Source organism: Panulirus ornatus, chromosome 62 (genome assembly GCF_036320965.1).
Source record: "Panulirus ornatus isolate Po-2019 chromosome 62, ASM3632096v1, whole genome shotgun sequence".
Lineage (NCBI taxonomy): Eukaryota > Metazoa > Arthropoda > Malacostraca > Decapoda > Palinuridae > Panulirus > Panulirus ornatus.
In genome coordinates, this window is record NC_092285.1 from 10684934 (window position 1) to 10693778 (window position 8845).

Consider the following 8845-nt stretch of genomic DNA (forward strand, 5'->3'; position numbering starts at 1 on the left):
ATCACTAATATTACCAGGGTTATAGAGCCTGTGTTTACTTCATGTTTGGAAAGCCTTTGTTGACAAAAACGTCTTCTGAAGTTCTGAAGCAGTGTTCAACCTGCTCGCTTCCTGCTTCGAAGATGCCAGTGAACAGACACATCTTGGTTCATGATGAAGGCTATCAATATGGATAGATATTAACTTGAATAGACTTTCACCTAACTTCAGAGCTTCATACCTCAGTGATCCTTGAAAGTTACATGATCCGGTTACTTGTATCAAGATAATTATGTATGAATAGATTTAATTTTGGCTAGGATGTATAACTGAAATTTTTTTTCGAAGAATTGAGGCTTCGGTAGATCATCTGCTTTGACACCATTGTGACTCACTTTGCAAAGGCCTGCAAGATGCCAGTGAATAATGGCTGTTTTAGTTCAAGACGAAAACTAATCAATATGGTCACGAACTTGAATAGACTTTCACTGATTTTCAGAGCTTTTTATACCTCATTGATCTTTGGAAGTTACATATTTCGCTGACTTTTTTTTTTATCTAGGATAACTAGATCTGAAAAGAATCATTTTGACTAGTCCTCATAAGTTCGAAACAATTTTCGAAGCATTCTGGCTTTGCTAGACTTGACCAATGTTCCCTGTTTACGAAGCTGTACATCTTGCGAAACTATGTTTCTCCTGTTTTTTAAACCTTTATTTGGCCAGTCCAGTGCCTAATATTTCCTTTAAGATTTATTCAAGACTGCAGAATGAGACATAAGAAGACAGAAGAAGTTGTGACAACATAACCCTAAAATATGCCAAAATTGCATAAGATGTTCGGAGCATTTTGGCAGGATCTACTTGGTAGGTGTGTCAGAAGGACACTGTCCGGGATAGTGTTCACACACAGCGTCAACCAGTGGTGTTCACAAGTTATGAAGACTGTATAGCTGTGGCCACATCTTTCATGGAGTTCTAGGTGAGAAAAGGTGTCAGGAATATGGATAGATAGTGCTTATTTTGGAATTTTGTCACACCTCACGAAACGAACATTAATCATAAACACAGATATAGATATGTTAAACGAAATTTTTAGATAGTTCTCGCAAAAACTTATCAAAACTGGATAAAGTCCTTGAAATTCTATGTACACATGATGTAAGTGCCTGTAAGATTGTTTTTAATGATGTAACATCTAAAATTCAGCTTAATGTGCCCAGAATATCAGTTTACATGGCCTTGCTTATTAGTTACGCTTTCACTCAAAAGATGGCGCTGGTGATGGTTTTTGAGGTCTCCTTATCAAAACTAAGCGGCCGGGAGTTACACTTCTTAGTAGTAAAGTGGGTCGGAGCCCTTCATTTTTGTCATTTGGACTCGTGCTTCGGTCAGTGTAGGTTGTTCTTCCGGTGTCCGGCTATTTAAATGCTTTAGAAATTGCATTTAGCGTTTGGATTTCGTGTTACTGAAGTGAATACAGATATAAAGAAGACTCAAACGTGATTTACAGATCGGTAGAGAGAAACATCAGTGCGTACGTAGCCAAATAGGACGAAAGGAAGGAGTTATGGAGGTGCATGGTCGCCTTGAATTCAGGTACGCAGTCTTGTATAGTTTTCGGAATCAGTCTCGTCCTTGGGTTTGAGGTTTTATGTCTCATTATTAATTTTTTTTTGTAATATCTTTCGCATGAGATTTTATCCATGTATATATGTAGGCTGGAAAGCCGTATTGGTGACTGACATTGTCAAACTCTGAACAACTTTGAGGTATTCGATCATTTATGTACGTGGAGAAAATTGTTGTAAACTGAAATGGCGTGTAATTTTTCATGTATGAAGTTGTTTTTCTTGACTGAAAATTTGGGAAATTGTAAAGATCGGATTTTAACATTGCATCTGTACAGCGCCTGGCTCTTGACGGCAAAAAATATTGTATGGTCACGTACAACTTCTCACGTAAGTTGGATTTCATGTGTGTGGGATGGGGTGGTTGTATGTTTGTGGACTGAAAGCCAGTAGTTCATAAAACTATAACGAAAGACGAAAAAAAATACCATATGTGTTGTTGAATTTCAAATGGATTGAAATTTCACCATCCGGGCCGTCTTTTAAGTCGACCCACTACTTATAAGGTTTGTTTGTAAGGCAAACTGCTTTTTATTGAGTCCCTAATTTAATTTTTCGAGCATGTGTCATCTCGGGGGTCAAAAGTTTCTTCGTCCGGGGGAGTAATGAACTACAAGGGCGCCATCTAGCGGCGAGGTTCGGAACTACAGTGGCCACTCACAGTTGTCAGTTCTAGCGAAACTTTTTGTACTTTTTGAGGTCATATCGTCCTTTTGATCCGTAGCGAACCTAACCACATATCCTCATACCATTACTTATCTAATGCCATAGATATTTATCTTTCTAAAACCGCTCCATCGGGTTAAAATACGACAGTAGGTCTATGATTGCTTCGTCTTCCGTGGTAGTTTGTGGAAAGATGTTTAGCGCGGTTAATCAGCCACGATTAACTCTAATCCCCGGAATTTCTTTACGTAGTTGAAGGTAGCTATTGATCCCAACTTATTCCTCGTTTAGTTTTATACGTAACATCTTCAGTGTTAACTAGACAGCGTAATTCAACGTCTAACGACACCGCTTGTTAACTGCCATTCCGCCTTTCCCTCCCACTCATTATTTTACTGTCTTTAAACACTCCCTTTTCATCTCTGATTTGCATATCGGTACAGATGTAACGGTTCCTCCATACCCATCACGCTCCGGAGTCTGGACAGAAGGTCGACGTCAATTTGATAATCTCTGCCAAAATAAATAGCTCAAACGAAACCATTCCCGATTGTGCTGTATTCATTATTCAATATTGCATGACTTTCCCGTGAATAATATTGGTCTGATATTATCGACAACCTAGTTTTTTTCTTTTGGTCGTAAGCGAGTGTGTGAGTGAACGAGACTGACACACGAGAATCATTGAGGTTAAAAGTGTTGGATGATGACTGGGAAAATATGGTTTGTTACAGTTCCTGTGGACAAGTAGATGGTTATAGAATGTTTATTATGTCGATATTGGTTGTTCTGAATGGCTCATTATGCCCAACAGATAATATATATGATGTAGGGATGCAGGTTAATGGTTGTGTGAGTACCCCATTAATTTATATTTCCGTGTCACAGGCCGTTTCGTTATCAGTGTAGGTTTTAATCAAACATGTTACTACTTGTTCCATAGAAGTTCTAAGTCAGCCAATTAGTTTATTGTTAGGTAAGACGGCACGGGGAACTGAATGCCCGAATTAAGGCCTTAATTACCTCTTATTTATATACCCTAGCCCATTAACCAATTTATCGACCAGCCCCGAGGTGTGGTTGAACCGCAGTTACATGTCCATAATTGTCGTCGACGTAGTCCAATATGATTATAATTACAATCGAAACGATCGAGGGGGAAGGTCATTAGGCCTGCAGTCCTTATTACTATAGATTATTCAAGGTCATGACCCTAAAGCTAAGACGTCTTAAAGCTAAATGTGTATTATATACCTAAAAATAAAGATGTGGGAGGGTGGGGTGGACAATGGCTCCTACGAGACTGCTGGCTAGCTGGACAGCCAGCGCAGCAGACGTTGTGAATAAACGCGAAAGAAATAGTATATATTTTTGTGTGTATTTTTAAAGTATTTTACTTTATTTGATATTAATGATACATATTGGCAGTGCTTTAGGCCGGCATATTAGCGGAAACAAGTCCAGGGAGACAATATACTTCGCCATACACACACACACACACACATCCTCCCTCCCTCACTCCCAGCCAACGCGTCACCCTCACCCCGTGCAGGCCTGCCAGCCGTGCACCGCTCCCTCCTCCTCCTCCTCTCCACCTATTATATCATTTTTACCTGTGTTCCCTTGAAGAAAGACGAACAGTTTGTTCATCATTGTGGGGGCTCATGTTGTAGGATGTTTCTTATATTGGAAACAAGACTTTTTATATTGAAATATCGTTGTAGTAGTCTGTTGATTGTAGAGTGGGGTGAGGAGGTGGTGGCGGATTGACTTGGGTCGGAGTGATGTATGATGGTTGGAGGTGGGTGATTTTGGTGCATTATATTATCAAGCTGGCCAGCACGACTCCCTCTTGTCTTTTAATAGGTCCGTAGGAAGTCAGCCAGTGTGCTATTTCTTCTTCGAAATTCGTCGAGTTCTGAGGCCGACTTAGCGAAGCTATCTTGTCTGTTCATTGTCGTATATATATTGCAGTGACCAGGCTACCCAGATCAAGATGATATCTTTGTCACACGAATTAAGTTTCTTAGTATTATTGCCCTGTAATTCACAGGACTCTTGTTATATTTAGAGGTTATTGCTTGAGAAGGGAGGAAACGCTGGTTTACCTCGCTCTCTGGTGCACTGGCTATTTGGCTGGAAGCCAGCTCTTCTTAATTTTGACTTTTGAATCCTCCCAGGGGGGTAAGGAATATATATATATATATATATATATATATATATATATATATATATATATATATATATATATATTTAAACCAGGGAGTCCATTTCATTCAGTTGAATACCTTAGTTCTCACTGAGGGGGTGTATTCCGACGGCCAAGTGGCCAAACGACACGTATGTGGACGAGCTGTGAACATTCCAGAATGAGGCGACATGCAATTTTGTATTGTTCCTCCTGGCTCTCATCAGACTACCGCTTTGCCACGACAGTATCTCATCACGTCTTAGCCGGAGAGGAGGTGGTGGTACAGGGTACGGCTCCAGGACACATTGGCAAACATTTATTCTGTATCCCATCCAACCTCGCCGAAGCAGACACACACGAGAGCCATTGTCTAGTTTAGATCCAATCATGGACATATAAGTCATTAATAAAGACTTTGTCATATCAACAGAAGGAACCCGTAAGACAGTTAAGAATACTTAATCGTTTACCGTAATTTATTACTAAATACTCAACAAGGCTTGTCCAATTAAGTCGTTTATCAAAATTTAAGCCAAAGAATTTTACGTGATTTCGAAATGGGATCAGTTTGTTATCTAACGTTATAAGCAAATTCAGGATATAAAGTTTTCGGATAAAAACAACCGCGATACTTGGTTGGGGACTTTAAATCCCCACTGTAACGCCCAGCGATGAGGGGACTCGAGCGTAGCTTGAACCCGTTCAGCCGAAAATTTGTGCACTGGGCGAAGATGTGCCACAGCGCACAACCATCAGCATAAAGTGAGTATTTAAGATCTCGCGGGATCGAAGTTGGAGACAGAATGTCATTAATCATAATGTTGAATAACGTTGGGCTAAGAACGCTGCCTTACGGCACCCCATTGTCTTGGACAAATGGGTCCAAAGCGGTATTAAGTGCAGTAAGTTTCGCAGCAAACTTTCTTGTATTTTACAAAGATTTGTAGTAAATATGGGTAAATAACATCTTAAAAACCAAAAGCATAAAGTTTAAGATTCCGTTTCCCCATGTCTTGTCGAAGGCTTTTTCTAAATGTAAAAAATAGTGTAACCAAAACACGCATTTAATCGAACGACCAAGATAGAATGTTGTAGGTGTATTCAATGATCCAGTGTGCCTCTGTTTCTACGGAAAGCACACTGTTGATCATTTGTTAAATTAACCTTTCGATTCTAATATAAAAAAAAAAGTAGCCCTTCTGTTAACCATTCTCTCCATGACCTTACAAATGCCGTTCGTGAGCTCAATAGGTCGAAAACGAATTTGCACATTCGTGAGGTGTCCGGAGCCTTTTGGGTTGGGGATGCCGTGCGTGCGCAAAGTGCCATGAGTTTGAAAACGTTGGAGACGTCCAAATCTCATTATCCAATACTAACAACTTAGGTTAGCCTGATTAAGGTGTTGGATCATCCTGTAAGTGCTCCCGCTGGGTCCCGGGCTCGAACCTTTGCAGGGTTTCAGGGCAAGAAGCATTTCATTCATTGTGAATGTTTTATAATCATGATAAGTATATCTAATGTAGCAGAGCCTGGTCTGTGCAGCTCGGCCTGGCGCTTGGGGTGTAGGAAGCGCGGGTCGTGATCGGCCGAGCTGCTCAGTTTCTGAGAACCTCCTGGCGAGTGTGTTGCCCATGTCCACCGGGTCGTCGATGATTTGATCTTGGTTGTGGGTTTGTGGAGGCAGTGGCGGCTTGTGTTTTCCTTGAGATGTTATTATTGTGGAGGACCAGAGCCTGACTTGTTGGTGTGTCCTTGTTCACGGTAGAGACAAAGCCGCGCCAGGAGTCTCTTTTTAGGCTTGTTTGATAGTTCTTCTTGCCCGAGTCCTCGCACGTTTGTATGCACTAAAAGTTTTCTGAGGCTCGCTCTCGACCATCGTCTTATCTCCTATTGCCTTCATGCAGTGCCTTGTGGGCAATCTGGTGGTGTCCAACAAGGAACTCTTATGCTTTGTGGAAGTTGTAGAGAAGTTAGGCATACATTTCTCGGTAGCCTTCACTCAGTCTGGTGGATGTCACCTTGAGGACTTTTGTATTATCGTCTCCACCGGATATATATACAGGGCGGCCTGGTTTGCAAATGACACTCCAGTCTGCTTTCTAAATAGAGTTCAATCTGGGCGGAGACGGGTTGTTGGAGACGGTTCGGTAAAAATGTCGCGTTGATAAGAAAGATAAAGGGTCACTTCCCAGCTGGTGTGATAAGTATATCTGGCTATGACGAGGATAGATCAGTTGCCGAGATGTTGCCACTCCAGTCATCTACACGAGTTCCACTACCATCGTATAGAAGAGCGAGGTTGGCATTGTCATATTAATCCTTTGTCTTCCACTAGAGTCTGCCTAGATACTTCCCCTCTGATAACGATGAGCATTGAAGTCACCTAAAACTACTTTACATTGAGGTAATTGATTAACAAGTACGTTTAACATTATCAGGTGCATTGGTACCGGAGCGATATATCGAACAGATGGCCAGGTATGTGTTATTAGATTTTACTCTTACGTGCGACAGTGTCTAGTGTAGAATTTAAAGTCACTCGTGTGTGTGAGGTAAACTTTCGTGTACGTAGCTAGCCACCCCCATGATTCTCGTGTCTTCTCTACAAGTGACAGCTGTCTAAAGCGGAACAAAGTCTTCGACTGTGCAGTTTAGAAGGGTCTCCTGTAAACATATCACGGCTGGCCTCTACAGTGCAAGCAACAGTTGTAGTTGTGCTTGCTTATGCCTAAGGCCTCTACAATTCCACCTAATGATATTGAACGTGTTGGTTTGAGAGTTCTTTAACCGACCAGCAGTTTTCTTAGCCTGTTTATGTCGGGACTTGGGCGAGTCCCCAGGTGGAACATGATCGGTCCTTGGAAGTGGATTATCTGGCTTCCATCAAGAGTACGTCCTCCAACGAAGTGGAACTGTGAACCACAGGCCTCCTTGGTGGAGGTACTGGTACGATGACGTGCGACGTAGTTGCTGCAAGTTTAGTGAAGTTTACGTTAGTTTTGTTCTCTTTAGGGCGGGGAGAGGGTGTGGTGTAGGTATAGGATTTATGACTATGGTTGGAGGATTAGGTGTAAGTGTAGGGTCAGATGGAGCTGGGTATTTGGAACGGACGGTTGGCGTGTCACAAGGAGTCTGTGTCGAGATTGTAAGCATAACCGGCTTGCATTTCAGTGCAGACGCGTAGGATTCAGTAGGTTTAGAGGTCTCACGACACTCCTTCACTCTCCTCCTAGCCTCGCCCTATGAGATGTTTTGTGTGTCTTGACTGCACAGACTCCCTTCTTCTCAAACTGGAGCCGGGGACAGGTCCGGTCCCAGCTAGGGTGGTTGCCATCGTAGTTAACACACAACATCCCATTAGCCATACAATCCCCAGCGGTATGACCCTCCTTAGCACACATCCCTCCCTCATTTAGAAGAAAGAGTACAACTCTTTAAGGGGTGACTAAATTTCTGGCATTCAAAACAACGTAAGGGATTCGGGATGTAGGGAAGAACTTGACATCTCATGTAACCAGTTGATATATTGTCTGGTAGACGAGATTTTCCGAAGGTTAGGTCAATTAGGGGAGTTCTACACCGCTCGCCATTGATAGATTTGGTGATGAACCACCAGGCAGTGATAACGTCCTCGTTTGCCAGTTCCTTCACAGTGGCGTCCTCATGACATACCCATGACATCAGTAGACGACTCCCCCTGCATGAATTCATGGCAGTGGGTATCGAGACCACAACATGAATATGGAACTTCGTCAACTTTAGCAGTTCCGCCACTTGATTCGTCGATTTTACTTGGATTGGCATGTCACCACTCAGTTTCCTAAGCGTTTCAACCTAGCCCAGACCCACCCACCATCCATGACCTTCCTGATTAGGAAGGGATTTGAGTGAGGCGAGGGTCATCGCTCCGGTCGCCTGGGCCTAAACAAAATCGGCGTTTTTAGTTTTAATTGAAGGTCTGTCACCCCTTCTACAGGGGCCAGTAGATGGCTTAACCTGGGTCCATCCTATAGGGGTAACAAACCTAGGGTATCAAACCACGCAATAACGAAAACGTCATTGTTTTAAGGTTCTCTAGCAACAACGAAAACTAATAGTCTTGAAACCCCTACTGAGATGGTTAATGCATCGTCCTAGAACAAAATATTTAAGTATTTAGCTCCTATATATGAACATGATGTACAAAATCTATATACCGTTTGGCAGACGAAGCGAATGAAAAATGTTATAGTTTGTGTCCAAAGGAGAAGAAAACGGTTGCTTTCGCTATGTAAGAAAACTGGACATTTTACGGTAGACTTTAGAATTGGGCAGACCTCATTACTTCGCGTTCGTAGCAGTGCTGTTCGGAGTGACGAACAAGTGGATATTAGTTATTA

The 8845-nt window shown here is 42.1% G+C and overlaps 1 protein-coding gene across 1 annotated transcript in view; it reads left to right on the top strand.

Moving 5' to 3' along the window:
* The first annotated feature begins 855 nt into the window (after nucleotides 1-855).
* LOC139745757 (uncharacterized) overlaps nucleotides 856-8845 on the top strand; it is a 13687-nt gene continuing 5697 nt past the window's right edge. The window contains exon 1 of the mRNA XM_071656283.1: nucleotides 856-960. The gene's annotated coding sequence lies outside the window, so the exon portion shown is untranslated. The remainder of the gene's footprint in view (nucleotides 961-8845) is intronic.